This window comes from Oryzias melastigma, linkage group LG9 (assembly GCF_002922805.2).
Source record: "Oryzias melastigma strain HK-1 linkage group LG9, ASM292280v2, whole genome shotgun sequence".
NCBI lineage: Eukaryota > Metazoa > Chordata > Actinopteri > Beloniformes > Adrianichthyidae > Oryzias > Oryzias melastigma.
The window spans coordinates 20,859,921-20,877,704 of record NC_050520.1 but is presented as its reverse complement, the minus strand read 5'-3'; the positions used below and the strand labels follow the sequence as shown (position 1 = coordinate 20,877,704).

Below are 17,784 nucleotides of genomic sequence, written 5' to 3'. Positions count from 1 at the left end.
TTTTAATCTTTTATTGTAGTGGCATAATCTGATATATGGTGTATATATATATAGATATATATATATATATATGCACACACTGTTTTATATAATTATTTTACTTTATGCTCCGTTTATAACTATATGTTGGACATTAGACCAAAAAAGTGTCATAAAAAGTATTAATGCAATGTTTTAATACAAATATTAAGTCTGAATACTTCAAAGTGTGCTTTTGTACATTATTATTATAATATTTGAAGGAAATCGACACGATTCTACTAAATGTGATTGAGAACGATAAGCTTTTCTTGTTTAACAATGATGTAAGTGTCCTGGTAAAGCTGGATTTTTTTTTCAGAGAGACTAGTGATTTTTATACTGACCTTAGAGGGTGTAAAAAAATATGAATAAAAGTGCTACTGTTGTTTTCTTTTTAAATAAGTGGATGTATAGCGAGGTGGTTGTGGATTTCTGAAAACCTCGTATATTATTTTAACTTACAATAATCTTTAGTTGTTTTATTTCGACTGGGAGACTGTAACCTCATGTTATCTCTCTCTAAATCAAAGTCATGACTCTGGGTTTTGTGACGCCTACTTCCTTTCGGATCACCAAGGTCTCAGTTTATAAAATTAAGCGCTCCGTGCGTTTCTGCCCCTCTAGGTTTGAAATGCTCCGCAGCTTCTCGCTAACTAGCCCTGATTTAAGGCTGTCAATGGCCATCGATTTGCTTTTCCTATGGTGGCCGTCTCCATTCTGCGGACAAAATGACAAACGTTCCCAACTCCTCTAAATGCGTGCCATTCTCTGGGAATAACATCAGGCCAGTTAATACAGGACTCGAGTGCCATTGTCCACATGAGCAGAAAAACTGGGCTGATGCATTCATTCATAGGTAGACAGATCAATAAGACAGCCTCCAAAACAAACCAGTGGAGAGGTCCCTTTATTCCTCTTGAGTGGGGCCTATTCACCAAAGTCCCTTCTTCATGGTGCAGCGTGGAGCTCCGATTCAGGAAAGGAAGCCGAGACCCCCACCCTTCCATCCCCAACGGATAGGAGAAGTGAGAAACTTCTGAAGGGGGTGACGCCACAAAAGCAGGCTTTCTGTCTAACACAGAAGGGTGATCCCATCCTCATGATGATTGAGAGAAGCAGCAGCCATACTCACATGATTGACCTGACCTTGTAGCATGAATGGTTTACAAGAGCACACTTTACATAGCTTGAACTATTGTGACCTACTTTTTTATGTTTTTAACAAAAATGGCTCCAATTATAAGACTCATAGAGGAAAAAAAACAGAAAAACCTTCCTGCTGAACGGAGTGCCAATTACAAATTGGCTGACTGAGATTGGTGTGTACAATTATCGTCAATGTAAAACATGGGATCATCATCTTTTCATTACCATGACAACAGCTAAAAGGGCAACACAAAGCATTTCGCTGTCTTCTGCCAAGTACTTATTTTTTCTACATTATGTTTTAGATAAAAAGAGAAAATAAAGGTGAAGCTATTTTGTCCAGTGTGCAAGAGGAATAGCTTTACAATTCACAAACCTTTCCACAGTGAGACAATATGGGTTTTTGCTGGTGTGATAATAGTAAAAAGGTTTATTATTATTATTTCTGTTGTCAAAAAATGCACATTTAAATAAACAAATACACATTTTCAGTTGTGAAACATCATACATCACTCATAGAATTTATTTTTCATCTTTGTGGAATAAATATAGTTTGAAAATACAAAAAAAATATTAATGTTTAAAACAACATTTTTCATCATGAAACACATTAATACGTTTTATTACTTGCCAAAAATGTTCAAACTGTATTTGAGGTACTTGATCATTGTTAAAGGTGTGTAGTAAAAATGAAAGTGAGTGTGCTTGTGTGCTGATCACCTATAGTTCTTCTTCATATCTCATCATCTCTGATCAGCACTTTTGTTCACTTTTTTATTCTTTTAGATCTTGAATCAGCCGCATTCTGAAAACCATCAGAGATACGACTTTTATTAAAATGTGTGCTCACACTTTTATTGAAAAAAATGTCATGACATGAATAAAAGGTTTTTGTTTCCCTTTATTATGAGGGAAATTAGAAGTGCGACTAAAGTTGGAATCTTTTGTGTGTCGTTAAGGAACTACACATTATTTCAAAGAGGACCAAATAATCAACGAGTTTAGCAAAATCAGGATTTGATAGAAAATATCAGAGTAGTCTTTTGAATTTTTTAGGACTTTTGAATCCTAAAGAGACCTGAGCTGAAATGAACATTTATCCAGGAATTCTCATATCCCGCTGTGTCCCACACCCCTCCATGTGAATTTCACCGTTCCTTCACAACAAAAACCAACAGAGTGGGCTGCCCTCTAGTGCCACCGACCGAGTGTGACAGTGCGTGGAGGAGGGGGGGAGGGCGTCAGCCCTGCTTGTTTTGTGCATTAGCAGAGTGCTTGCTTTTCAGCGCCGTCCAATCAGAGAGCCCCTTGGTAACTTGTTCATACATCCAGCAGAGCGAAGGTGGCGAATGCAAATGCTCGGAGATCAAGGTCTCTCTTTGGCAGCGGTGCAGCACTTGTTTCTCCCCTTTCATGTTGGAGCGATGATGGTGATAATACGAGGGGAGGACAGGCCTCAGATTGAGCCGCAGGAAGAATAAGAGATCTTTTATATGGAATGCTGCATCATATGATATCAGTGTCAGTCATTGCTGCAGGTGACTGACAGTTTATTAAGAGAATTGCGGGAAAGTCACAGCCGTCTTCATCCATTTTTCTTAGTTGGAGGCACTTTGATGCACTCCAGCAAATGTGGGGCTCAAAGTAGGACAAAGGAAGTGCAGTGAGCATCACTTTGTATTCTCAGGGATTTCCACTTCAATAAAAGAATGAACAGTTTCTTTTAAATAAACATAACTTTTATGCATTTTAGCAATTGCACGCACTTTTAAACATGCACAAATTTGAGAGTGTGCATACACAAACACAACTGCTTCATTTTCTTCATCTCCCCTTATTGTTCTGCGTGCCTTAGGTCCAGCAGAGTTCATTTCCAGTATTATATTTCATTAGGAAGATAATTCACATCACATTCACGGAGCACTTCAACCTCCAGGTCCTCCCACGCACAGCTGTAAAGCCAGTCCATGCTCAAATTAAGACAATTTAACAGCATTGTTTTCAGGAACTGTGAGGGCGAGTGGAATGCGGGGTGTGAATTCTGAGCGTTGCTCTGGTTAAAGGAGAAAAATTAGTTCGTTAGCCTGAGAACAATGGACTGCTTTTGGGTTGTTTTTATTTATTCATTTTTGCAGTTTTGTTTTCTTTAGTGATTTTGAATGCATAAGGAGAAAGAAAAAATATAGAAACATATTTGACTGAATAAACAAGGCCTCCCATTGGAGCAAATGTCTAAAAATGAGGTCACTTCTCCCATATTTGGAATCCAATCATGATCTCATTCAGGAAGTCCATTTGTCTTTTGATCCATTTTCTGTGTCACAAGGTCACATATTCATACCATGTTGCTTCAAATGACCTTTGACCTCTGACTGCAGCCCATCAGAGGGTTCTTTACAGGGGTCCCGGGGGGAAGACTGACCCCCCGGACACTGGCTCCCTTGCGACTCTCAACTCAAGTTGAAGCCTCCTCTGCTCGACTCTGTAGGGAGAAAAAAAATGTGAACTCATGAGATAAAATAGTTGTTTGTGACTGACACTTGAAATTCCTGTTATTTCTGTATATGCTTAAGAGCGGATGTTTTGAAAAAAAAAAAAAAAAAGTCCTTCCAAAATGATGCGTTTTTCCCTCCTGAGGCGAATTCAATTCAAAACACACACAAACTTTTCCTAAATGCTGCAATATTTCACTTAAGCATATGAAAAGGAGAAAACTAGACGAAAGCAGCACTCTCACCGACTTTTTTTTTTTAAATGAAAGATTGAAAATAACACTCACTTTTAGCACATTAGAGTGAGAATATGATAAAAATGCTAAATTTCTTTTGAAGGCATTTCTTTTATTATTATTCCTACAAAAAGATTATTATATCGCGGAGGTAAATGCATCCTGAGCAAGAAAGCAACTCTCATTCATCTTCAACAATGCATAGCTGTAAATTATGGAATTATCTGATGCTGCTGCGTGGGGAAAAAAAAAAAAAGAAGAAGTGCTGAGATGAAAGAAGGTGGTGCAAATAATGAAAATGGCGTGAAAAAAAAAAAAAAGACAAACTGCACACACAAATATCCGCCAGCATGAAGTCAGTGAGAGAGATTATGCGGGGCCTTACCCAGTAGGGCCTGTCAGATTTATTTTGAACATCAAGGGACTTTGCTCTCTCTGGCCCCCTTCCATCAGAGTCCCATCCTGGTTTCTGTGTGGTCAAAGTTTTGGACGGAGGTTCTGAGACGAGCTCCTAGGAGGACAAAGGTGGTTTGTATGCATGTGTATTTCTGAGCATGTACAGGAGGGGGGCATTTAAAACACAAGTGGTTGCCGGGGCACACAGGCCTGTGGCATTCTGCACTGTCTGGAATCCCAGTGTGCAAAAGGAACACCAGTCGCTATACTGGGGCGGAAAAAAAGAAAAAGTCATTGAGATAAAAGAAGGCTCCCCACCCATCCTCTGATCTGTGAGAGAGAAAAAAATCAGACGGAAAGACAGTGAAAGAAGGAGCCGGAGAGTTTTAGGAAGCGTTAAATCGCTCCCGCTGTATTTCATGTCAAATGTGTCTCACATTTGAAATCCTTATGGTAAACGAAGGAGATGTGCTTTCATTGTCCGGGGACATGTGCCGTCACACACACTCAGACTAACATGAAAACAGACGCACACCATTCCCCTTGCCCAGGCGCCTGTGCCACACCACCCACCTCTATCGTTCTGCAACGTGTAACCTAGCAACTATTTAATTAAAATAGCATCAGCAAGGATAGAGGCTTTTTCCCCTCCCTTGCAAGGATTTCCTCCAATCTCAGTTCTTCTCAGCACACCATGAATCAAAAGTGACGCCGCGTCTGCCACCGTATTGTAACCCACACGCCACCTCCCCCCGCTTTGTTTCTGCATCTTGTTTTTTCCACAAAAACGTCCTCCTTCCCTGACTGATGCACCCCGCATGTCACCCACGACGGTGGCACTGCATTAACCAGGCAGAGTTTTTAATGCCACGCTCAAGTACAAACAAGGTGTCACCTCTCCGTCCTTCAAAGTCATCAGAGATTCCCTCCTCTTCTTCTTCTTCCCGTTTGCCTCCTTTTCTCTTTGTATGCCAAATCACAGCAACCCCCTGTCCTGACCTGAAAAGAGGCGCCTCTTACCATGCTCTACATGTGTGCCAAGCTCGGGCAACGCGAAGCAATTAGAGGAAATGTGAAGCAGCTCTACATGTCAGCGTACATCACACTCACTGTCATTCAAACACATCCATGGGAAGCAAACAACGGAGCTGTGTTCTAGTTCATGGCTGTCAAAACAGAAGGCCCGGTGTCTATTTCCCTTCCACTCCTGTGTCTTTTACTGCTTTGTGCCCTTCTGCAGCTAATGGATGGCCTGATGTGTTTGTGTGAGGAAAGTTATCCTTCCTTTTTCTTTCTTTTTTCTGTTATGTGACGTTGTGCACACGCAACAGAAAGGTATTTTTGCTTCCCTTTGATTAAAAAGCCTCCATCACGAGGAAATGTATTCAAAGCCATAATACGGGGCTTTAATGATTCAACATCTAAATGGGTGCATTACAGAGATGACCTCCATCAATGATTCTTTCCACCAGAAATGACATATTTCTCCTTTCTATTATCTCACTTGTTTGTGTGTTTTTTCTCCTTCAGTGCTTCAAACACACACACATGTCAATGAAAAGAACAGCACAAAACGAATAATAGATTTGTTCTCGTGTGCTTCTTTCTGGGAAGTTCCAGTGTTAGCATTTTTTCAGGATTTGTTATGAAAAGATATTATTTTATTTTTGTTTTCAAATTAAAAGCCTATTTTTGTTTTTAACTCTGCTTGTGTTAAAGTCAAACTCAACCAGTAAAATGAAAAGAAGCTAAAATGCACTAAGGCAATCTTTTATTTCTAAATCAATCTACAAGTGCGGCATGTTTCTCTAAGAATTGTGAAATAATGTCGTCTCTACTGAGCCATGGCCCATATCGCCTATTTAAATCTTTGAGAATGTGCGCTCACACGGTGATTTGCATAATGGCACATGATTTTGACAGGCAGGACGACAGAGAGGGACCCCTTGACATTTTTATAATGGCACTTTACAGGGTGGACAAGGTTGGGGGTAGGGTGGTATATGTGAGACAGTACTTGTGGAACAAAATATAGGGACTTTGAGTGTATCTCCCACTCACAAGGTAAGACAGTGACCTATGGTACATTGTGTTGTTCTGAACACTGAGTTTCACACTGTTCAAAAAACTGACAAAGTTGTCCCTAGGTTTATATATGTATATATATACATATATATTTTATTTTATTTTTTTACATAAAATACTCATACATAAAAAGATTTGAAAAAATCTGCCAATAAAAGTAAAAGAAGTTGCAGGTTAATGTGCTTCCTGGAAACAGAAAAAATGGTTCTTTCAGAACATATCACCTTAATACAAATTTTTTGAAGTAAAAAAAAACCTTTCTAACTCTTTAAGGACTATTTGCTAACTTTCACACAATTTCCCAATTTTTTATAGTTTTGACAAATTCATAAAACAATTGTTTTTTTTCCCTCCTAATCAAATAAAATCTGAGTTCCTCATCAATGCCACTTGTCTCAAAGCCCAGTCTAGGGCATGTGTTTTTGACAAAGAAGTCTGTGGGAGAGGCCACCAGCAAATTAAAAGGTCGTGGATTCTGATGGCTCCCTGTTTGCGTTGACACACGCCCCTGCGTCTCGTCTGAGTGACACGTGCAACAATGCCATTTTTTCCTCTCTTATCCAAACAGCTCAGACAATGCTGCAGCCTAGGGCCATATGCTGTGCCTAAGGCCATCCACAAGCCTCTCCATGTTTCGTCCGTGGGAACATGGGTTGGGTTGAAAAGGTTGTCTGGACTGAGACCCTTAACGCATTTCCAAGGATGACTTTTTTGTCTTTGGGGCTGTTCCAGGACTGACCTAGGAGCTCTGACAAACAGCAGACAGGGTAAAATGGACGGTCGTGAGAAAATAAATCAGACAGGATTGTTTGCAGCGCACAATGACAGAGACGGCGCGGTTTCCATACGAGAAAGTAATTTAGTACTGATATTCAAAAAGAGCAGAAATTATTTATTACAGGCTGAAATCAGTAACAATCAATAATGAAATACAATTTAAGAAATGCGCGTGCTGATTAGCGTGGAATCCACAGTATCTTCCTGTGTGTTATAACAGTAATTTGAAGCTGAAATCAGTAAGATAATGCTGAGGCAGACTCAAGATAGAGGCTTTCCTTCAAATAATTCCCCACAAATTATCTCCACGCTATTTCCAGATGCATCTGCTGTCTTCTCACTCAAGCTTCAAATCCCTGTCATCTTGACCTGCGCACACACCCTCACACACAGGCTCTTCATTAAAATGCATAAAACCCTCACTCGCGCACACATCTTACGTGTGAATTAATTAGCGCAATGGTAACAAGCTAGCCTCTCCATTCACACCCTGAGCCTCTTTCATTAGCATGACAGTGGCCGGCAGCGGCCAGGGGCCCACAGTCTGCGAGGTTCTCTCTTCAGGGCCCCTGATTAAAAGGAGAATCCCTCAGACGATCCCTTTCATCAATGCAATCACGCAGAGTGTCTTGGATGATCCCCGTGCAGCAAACTGTCAAGATTACCTGTTTCTATTGGGCCCACTACTGTTTCTCCATCTCTTTGACTCACTGTTCCATCACTCCACGCTCTAACCCCTCTCTTGCACCACATATTGGACTCTTCTATCGTCCTACTTCCATTTCTACACAAACCATTGTGGCCATTCTTTTAAATTGAAATGATGTAAGTGAATGCTTGGTGAATGTCATAGATACCGATCACACGGGCGTGCTTTAAGCTACAGTTGTAGGATTCAAAATGGCAGCCCCAAGTGACCCCTGCATGTCCTTTGAAAGCTTTTACCCATTCCTTTTTTTTCTGGCAGAAACCACCTCACTGCTTTTCAGTGCGAAGAGAGATCTGAGGAGCCAAACACCTGACGTACAGGTGGCTATCATCTCCAGGCCTTGCCCATCAGGGTCACCCACATCCTGGCTAGATTTCAAGGCAAAACGTCTCATTAGCCATGGTCCTTGAATGGAGGGCACTCAATTTTAAATTCAGTTACACATTCCCTTTGAGTGGAACTGGAAGGCAAAAGAAGAAGGGAGAGGGAGAGAAGAAGGCATGGGAAACGGTCTCGGTTGAAGGCTGAGGCCTTGGACCCAGAGGGAGGGAGAGCAGAGAGGGCTGTAAGGTCTGCTGAGGCAACCATAATTTCATGCCATCATTACCTCTAAGGTCTGGAGATATATGTTAATGCCGTTTCAAAACCGGTTTAGATGGACAAACAGGAGCTGTCAGATTTGAAACCAGCTTGTTTATGTGTCCTCATACTTTTACAGTTGATTATCCCAGTTTTTAAACCCATTTCAGGCAACATCATGTTTCAAAAATCTGCAATTATTGCTGTTCTATACACTTACTACATTTCAGCATCTGTATAGTACTGCGTTCTTCAAACCTGTCAGGACAGTTGGCCTTGTCCCCGCAGAGCTGAAAGCTCAGCTGGGTGTCTTACTGGAGCAACGTAGTTCTTTTAGGTCTGCTTCCATTAAAGTCCAAGAAAAGCTTCCTGGATAGACGGCTGTGTGGCAGACACATACACCACTATCACTCACTAATGATGGCTGCATGGCAGCAGCTACATGCAGCGGGGGGCCAGCTCTCTCCTCATAATGAACTGTCAGAGGCAGGGTCAGAGGTGTGAGGGCTGGGCAGATATTGGACCATAACACATCATGCACAGATAAAAAAAAAAAAAAAAAAAAAAAACATCATCCTCTACACCTTCAACTAAAGCGGAACTAATGATAAGGATTAGATGATGCTATCAAAACGAGACATGAGTGTTAAAACCCATTAACCATGAAAAAAAAGTTTTGTGGTTAATGAGAAATGCAAGGCTGTAGAGGTTGCTTTTAAGTTAAGGGACTCTTGACAAGATTTTTCTGTTTTGACCAATAAACCTGTACCTTTTTCAGCTGCGTATTTAAGGGTGGATTTACATTGACATGTTTGATTCGCACCAGGGTTTGTTACATTTGGAAAGTGCGATACCACGTTTGCACCGAACATGTTACTATGGCGGATCAGCTAGAATCTGTGTAAAGTTGATGCAAAGATGGAGTAAAAGATGCCAGGGTACAATTTGCTGCGCAGCTAAAACAATGAATCGTGTCAAAATTTTCCAAAGTTGAAAAATCTGACTTTTAGAAAATGTTTGCCTCTTGTTGACCTATCACTTACTCAAATAGAGTCCAAATCAAACATGGATTACTGTCATTTGAGAGGGGTTAGTTAAAGAGAAAATCTTTCTTGGAAGGATGTACAGTGGTGTACCACATACTTATCCGGTACAGCAAAGTTGTCAAACTGGGCCACTGAGACACAAAAGTACAACTGAAAGCACCTGGAGTAGACATGAAAACCAATTTACTTGGAGTGTCCCAGAAGGATTTTGTGAACCCAGACACAACAACATGCTTGGCACTTTTGTATCGCTCACCAAAGCCATTAAACCCAAGCTATTCTCTTAACAACATCCATGTCTTCTACAATGTAGCAGTAAATAATCAAAGGTTGGTAGAAGCTCCTTACTCCAAATCACATCAGGGGTGCTGCCAAACAGAGATGGTGGAGCGGACCAACAAATCCCAAGAGTTGGGATCTGGATTCACTTGAGGGTGAACCAAAGTGTTGAAAGACTAAAGATGGTAAATGATGTTAGCTATATGTTACAAGATGCAGAAAAAATATCACGCAACGGAAGAAGTTTGATTTGCAAAAGTTAGAAATGTCCTACAAGTGTTGTAAGAAGGTACAGTGTCTGATCAAAAAGTGAATCAAGGAATCATTGAGGCCAGTGGTTTATTCCTTTTACTTTATTTTCTATTATGGTCAGGCAATTCTACCCACAAGTGAGCAGCCTTTAGAACTTTCTAGACAGTTTGGCCTTTGATTTACTTTTGAGAACGCTATTCGTGAAAGCAAATGACATTTTGAAATGTATTCTTCTTTTCCGCCCTCAGCTTGAAAGACTATTCGTGTGGGAAAGCAATGTATGTGGCAGCCATTGATAGAGCTGAGGCCCATGATGGAGGCTCTGAGACAGAAGGCAGGAAGCTTTTTTACACCAGAGCTTTAGCTCTAGAGTTAATGTTCGTGGAACAATATGCAACACTTTACCGTGGGGAAGCGTTTACACAGTCAACATAAATCAGCTGATTCAGTCGCAGAGAAAAGTGTTGTTATGATAGTAATTTGTTGCGTGTTGGTGAAAAGCTGATATGCTTTGATCACATGAACAATTGACCAACGTTACAGTTTGTCAAAGAGCATGTGTTATTTAGGTGAGATCTCTGGTGTTTAAGGATTAATGAATAATTATCACATTGAAAACACCAGACTGCAGTCCAATTTAGTGCTTTGATTATCATAAAAGAAAAGCAGTATAATTTTTGATTTTGAGAAAAATTGACATTTGGTGCAAATTCCTGATTTTTGGTGACTTGCCTGTATTTACATCACTTGTAAAATAAGGACATAAGTCTAATGTTGCAATATAATTTGCACAGTAGGTTCTCTGCTTCAAAAACTGTGTTGTGTTCTTTCTTGTCTTGGTATGAAGTTATTTTATAACATATTTTGTTATGAGCCATTTTGTTGTTGAGTACTGGTTCTAATCTGTCAACATTTACAATTTCTCAAACCTCTCTAGATTCCAATTATGAAAAGAAAAAACACATCTTGTTTTTTTTTCTATCTTTATCCACGGTTTCCATGACCTTTTTTTTCAGAACGCTTTTCACTTACAGCAATTCTGATGAGTAATATTTACGATATTTGTAAATAAAACATAAAGGAACTCACCATGTTTTACACTCCAGCTCTAAATTGTGAATTAGTCTTACAAATAATCCCACATGCTGCTGCATATATGTGCTATGATCTCATTATAACATGACCGGACTGTCTCAACCGACTACTAGTCTCAATGAGGCAAGGCATTACACAGATGCTTTAATTTTCAGAGGCTATTTTTCACCCCTAGAGACAGACACAAGTTCTCCCATAAGAACTCATGGTGACATGCAGCGTAGCAGAAAAACATCAGAAATGTGCTCTGTGGTCCACTTCTGCTGCACATCCCACATAATTTTCAATTTCAGCAAAAATGGATCGGGGTTTTTATGGGTTAAGCCATCTCTCATCGCTTCGTATTGAACTGTGTCAGTGCAGAGAGAGCTGCACACATTTTGGAAGAGGACTTAAGAAGAAAATGCTGGCAACTCACCATCCAGCTACTATCTGGTAGCCTTTGGGGAGGGTGAACACTTGTGCCCTACGGCACACTGCAGGGGCTAAAACGTTTCTCAACATCTATGCAGGCAGCTGAGAGACTGGTAGCATGCATGGGATTACATCCTGTGTTATCGCCCAAGGCAGTAACCAGCACCGACCCTCACATTGGCAGCATGAGCGCACACACACAAATAACACGCACCTTACAAATGCTCAACAGTGTAACTCTATTTTCTCCTAAACACACTGTTGCATCAAGAGGAAGTATCCACCTTCTGGTTTCCTTTGGTGGTTAATGAAAAATTTGACATGAAAGACATTTTTCCTGAGGCAGTCAACAGGTTTTTCAATAAAAGATATTCTCAGAGGAAGAAATGTGCATGTCAGTTTTAAAGACATTTGCTTTTATCTGCCGAACACCGGAGCACAACTCAAACACTCACCTGAATATAGTGAAATCTACCAGGTGTCAAATTAGAAATCGTTACCAAATCTACCAAAAAAAAAAAAGAAACTTTTCTCACTCGGTTGCAGTGCCCAAGGTGACATATCTGCCTGTTTTAACCTCTTAGAAAAACACACACACATTCACAGACTCAAACCCAGCAGGATCTTGGTGGTGAATAGATGAAAGTATCACTTTTCTTGGTTCTGTGCAGGAGCACCCAGGGGGGTGTTCTCCACCGTCTGATACACTTACAACATTCCCCACACTAATACTCACTCACTTCCACTCATATATGCTTCCAATTTGATTCAAAAACAGAAAACACAGTCAATCTGCGAGTACTGAAAGGTCAGATCAAGGCTCAGCTCATAATCAGAAGAAAAAAAAATCCCAGCTGACTGGAAGATTGTTATCTAATGGAAAATAATTTTCCCCTTCTTTTAATTTCAGTTAAAGAAATGAATCTCTATTCTTGTTAAGGTTAGTTTATGCTACACCTTCCACCTTTTGATGTGATCCTAATTCAACTGGAAGAGAGATATAAAAAGAAATGTCAGAAACGTTTCTCTTACTCTTTCAACCCCTGCGCCCATTAACAGTTAGCTCTTGGAGTAATTGTAATTTGAATGTAAGCCCAAATATGTTTAATGAGAGCAGTGATCCATAGAGGGAGCACAGGTAAAGTGCTTTTTTAAAGAGAGGGCCCTTATTTCTGCTGGCGCGGAGGCGCGGAGCCGCTTTTCCATGTTCAGCTTCAAAGCAGCGCTTCAAATTGTGCCGATGAGACTTCATTTCCTCTTATCTGGAAGTGTATAGGTCCTCAACAGTGAGAGTGCACAGAGGGAAAATGTGAAGGGATGGTGGGTGAAGATGTATAGAGGACACAGCCCCACAGTCAGGAAGACTCAAATTAGCTGAATGCGAGAAATGGAGAAAATTATTAGACATTATAGCTGCATGCTCATGAACGTGGGCTCTCCAGTTATGTCCTCCTCCTGACAGACCTTCAGACATGCTTTCTAGTGGGGAAAAAAGCCCATCTTATTTCATTCTCAGGGACTTCTCCTGCTCTAAAAGGAAATTGTATCACAAAAGCTTTGCTTTTAGTTCTCCAAGTATTTTGGCATGATGGGTCAAACTGGGTAGAACGTATACATCAAAAATGTGATATTAAACACTTTGAGTTAAGTGGCCAGAAAATTGGAAAAATGGAAACAAAGAAACTATATATTTAACTTTATTTAACTCTTTCTTTATTCAAATTGTTGTGAATCAGGAGCAGACGGAAAAATGGTGTATGTGTGACATCAAAATTACAAGCGTTCTACTCCACTCTGGAATGGGGAGAGGAAGAGGGGCGGGGTTGCTCCCCTTCTATGGTCCTGCTCACTGCTCAGAGGCAAATTCTAATGAAATACTGGCGCTCTGGTGAAATTATGTCCTAGAAAATGACACAGATTTTTTAGATTTTGGCTAGACATTGCATAATCATAATTAAAAGACCAGTGAGGATACCTTTACAATAAATTTAAAGATGACCACAGTGGAACTTTAAAGTCACAGAAATATTCCTCTCTGTAATTTTCTGATAGATACTGCTGTTACAGGGAGATTAAAAACCCTCAAAGTAAGATACTGGCTAGTACAATAAACTCAAATGTCCTTAAGTCCAAACTTAAACTTTGGGTTTATCTGTTTAAAATGTTCCACTCTTAGTTTTGTTTATAACCTTTTGTGTCTTTTATTAAATGATTGTAATTTTTTCTGAACACTGTGAAAGCTATTTGACACTTTGGACTGCCTGAGTATGTAGAAGGTGCTACGGTATTCAAAACCAGCGGCCTTATATTGACAAAAAATGTTTTGGCAGAGCTAAAAAAGCTGCTCTGAAGTGTCAGAGAAGCATGCTCCTGTTTCTAAGCAAAACTCAATTTAGAGAATAGTGTATATAACAGCCTTACAGCAACACTTTGTGAATCATATGCTATCTAATTTACTGGAAAAAAACTCAGTAATTCACGAACAATCTCACAAACCAACCCACAAAAGTACACAATCCAAGCTGCAACTAATAACACAATCACTCGCTGTGTTAACATTGTATTATTAATTGTTTTTGTCAGAAAAATCAATAAAAAGCTTATTTTTTGGAGTGTTTTTTTTGTTGCAAGTTTTAATAAGATTAATAATAAAATATACTTTTATATGAGCTTTATTTTTTAATTTAATTATTCATGACTTCATGCAGTTGTTATTTTGGCATTTCACAAGGATTTGCTTTCAAAGACACATCGAGGAAAAAAAAAATTAAGAGAAAAAAAAGACCTATCAAAAGGTTTTTTTTTAAATGGAAATGCTATTAGATGATAAAAACATAAAAATAAGTTACATTTTTGGAATGGGATGGATTGTTGTGACAAAAGAGTGAAGAAATCCATATTGGTTTCAGCTACAACAGTGTTAACTGAACCTACAATTTGAAGAAGACCAAAAAATCTGCAAGTCAGATGGAATTTATTGAATTGGGGGAAAACTTTACAACTTTGTGGGGTTCATTCTGCTGAAAAAACACACTCTGAGCTTCAAAATAAACATTTAATAGATTTGCATTTGGTGGGTATTACAAATAAGAAAAGAAAAAAAATACCACAAATTTACAATGATGGCTGAAAAAAAATGATGAAAATCTAAATCAAGCACACAACTCTAAACACTTTTTTTTTCTTGATTTACCCTTCCTTATATTTAAGTCTGATTTTTTTTTATTCTTGAAATGGAGGCTAACTGAGGAAACAAACCTCTGCTAGCTAAAAATTGCCAGAATTGTTGCTTCAAGCCGTAAGTCAAATTGTATTGACTTTGGTACATTAAGATGGCTATTATATGTCAAGAATGGTTATTATCCATTATTGGAAAAATAGTTGGATAAATTTGTCCAATTACCCCTAATAGTAGGTTAACAATAATTCAGCAACTGCAGACAGACTGGATATTTATTTATTTTAAATCTCAAATGAAACCGTGTCATATAAACCTATATGCTTATCTTCCATCATTGTGTGATAGAAATACAAGTATGCCACGACAGTGAAAAAAGTAACATGAATGTGAAAAAAAAAGCATTTTGAACCAATGCTGCAAACCTTTGAAGGCTGGGTCCAGTGGATAAAAAAAAGACTAAATGTCACCAATTTCATCTAGGAAGATTTTAGATAGAGAGTCTGACAATGGTGGCACATCAAAGGGAAATACAAACCTTACAGTCTTCAAAAGGCACCATAAGCATATACCAAGCTATTAAATAGATGAATATTGACTGGATTTTTTTTCTCCCTATTTTTGGTTGAACGGCACCTCATTTATATCTTCCACAGATCCAACATGACCAGAAAGATGGAAAGCACAGCTAGGTGCTCTCCTCTCCCTCCCAGCCATTCATGGCGGCTTTAATTGACTAGCAAAACCTGACAACACAGCCCCTGCACACACACACACCTCACACACACACCTTCTCCTCCCCACAGCTAACTTTCCCTACTGGACTGAGCTGAGCCAATCAGGGGAGGTATTGTTTGCTGAACTCCGATATGTCCTTCAGCACTTTGGCCCCATTCATCTCACCAAACAATTCCCCTAAGAATTTAACTGGTGGGCAAACACACAACACATGGGTAATGAAGGGGGCACCTTGGCTGTCGGTATGAATATTTACCCTGCCATCAAAGGAGGGGCATGCATATAAATCCACGCCTGAGCTCCCAAGTTCAGGTTCAGGGTTTGGAAGAGCGTGAAGCAAAATGAGAAAGATAGCTGGTGAATAGTCGTCAGATCTAACTGCCTATGGAAAAGAGTCCGGCTTCGACATACGGAGGACGCAGGAAAATTAGCTCGCCTTGTAACTCTGCAAGAACACTGAGGTTGTTTCAAAATGTCAGACCTATGAATAAATACATCTGAAAACAAAATGGCACCCTCCTACGCAGCAAGGCTACTCGTGAAAGAAAGAAAAAAAATGTGTGGAAACATCCAAAGCCTCCAGGACCATTTTTCCATTATTTTTCATTTTGTGAAACTAAAGGCTTTAAGCAGTGTTTCCAAAACATTTGATTTTGCATTTCGGGACAAAGTTGTAACCGTTTCCCGCGTATTTGTCGTGGTCGTTTCGCAACCAATGAACTCTAACTGTCCTAATGTTCAACACCTGATAAACTTCAGCCGAGAAAGCGGCCAGGAAACAATTCTGCTAAAAAAAGAGGAGCAAGAAAATAACAGCAATCAGTCAGAAGATTGCAACGCTTTGTCTGCGATTTAGAGAAGAGTGGAAAGATTCCATCAGGCTACTTTTGGTGGCTGATATGCTACTGGTTATACATTCAGCCGAGGTAAACTTTCTCTCGGGTGAATGGACTTTTTATTGAAAGTTGTGTATATAGCACTTAGAAACTTGGATGGTCTGTCGAAAGCGAACAAGAAGTGCTTTAGTTTTTAACCAGGTGTAAAATCTATTTTCTAGCAACTCTTTTCCTCTTTTAACCTTGAGGAGACTGTGTGTGTATAAGCAGGTTCACTACTGCTTTGTGCCGTGGAGAAAAGACAAGTTACAGTTAATGAATACAACATCCTTCTCAAGGAAAAATTCACTGAAAGAATGATTTTTTTTCCTTGCAGTGATCACAACTTTATTCTGGATTGACTGAAAGCTTGCTCGGATCCTCTTAAAACCCAACAAGCCTCGAAAAAGGCTTGAGAAGGACACCTCGACAAAGATGATAACCTCTTAATAGATAGGAAAGAAAGATGCGTCTATTTTTTGGCTGCAAGGAGGCAGAATAAAAGTTATAATGGCTGAATGAACATGTTTTACTTATTTATCTTTTAAGTCCTTCTGCAATCAACTTTTGATCTTTTTTAAAAGTGTTCTGAGTGGTCTTTTATTCACGATTATGCCATTTTTAGCCATAATTTCAAAACCGGTCCATTTCTTGGACTTAGTTTCTGCAGATTGGTACTAGTTCATTAGAAATTTACCTCTGAGTTGTGGGTGGGACTGTTGGCGTAGAGTAAGTCCATCCCCTTCCCATCATCCATTTGTTTACATGTTCCCCTGCTAGCTAACAGCTCCTTACACCCCCAACCTAGCATGGTGCAACAAAAACGGCGAGCATTCTTGAAATTGCATTGGGGTTTTTTTTTTTAATTATTAAAGCTATCCCATCTTACAATTGTCAGCCAGATCCCAGCTTGGACAAGGAAAACGAAAACGTACATCGATCTAGTCAACTGCAAGTTGATGCATCTGAATGGAGCGGAGCAGGGAGCTTATGGCTTGCCGTAGAGCTTCAACATCATGCTAACAAGCTTTTTCAAATAGGTTTGTAGCATCTGCTCCTGATTTACAACAATTTGAAAAAAGAAAAAATCAAAAATGCAATTTTAAGTTCAGTCTACTTAATATATATATATATATATGTCCTCCATCATGAAAACAATTCAACAAGAACATGCTGAAAACACTAAATTCAAGTCTTTAAGGATGTCCAGGGATGAATCAAAAATGGAATTGGTCAACTCCAAATCAGAACCCATGTTGAAATAAAAGAACCCAGTTTTGATCTCTGGGTAAAATTTAAGGAAAGAGGATCTATCCGCTCCTGTTGGAAAGTGATGCAAAATTCTTAAACAAATGAGCCAAAACAAGCCAAGTTTTACTTTATTAATAGTAGTAAATAAATTATTCAGTTTTAAAGCAACTTAAAAGCAGTTCCTCTATAATATCATTTTTTATAATATTTAATTA

The 17,784-nt window shown here is 39.3% G+C and overlaps 1 long non-coding RNA gene across 1 annotated transcript in view; it reads right to left on the bottom strand.

Moving 5' to 3' along the window:
• Nucleotides 1-3,307: 3,307 nt before the first annotated feature.
• Nucleotides 3,308-17,784, bottom strand: part of LOC112148399 — a 27,907-nt gene continuing 13,430 nt past the window's right edge. The window contains exon 2 of the long non-coding RNA XR_004948379.1: nt 3,308-4,406. This is a non-coding gene — a long non-coding RNA (uncharacterized LOC112148399). The remainder of the gene's footprint in view (nt 4,407-17,784) is intronic.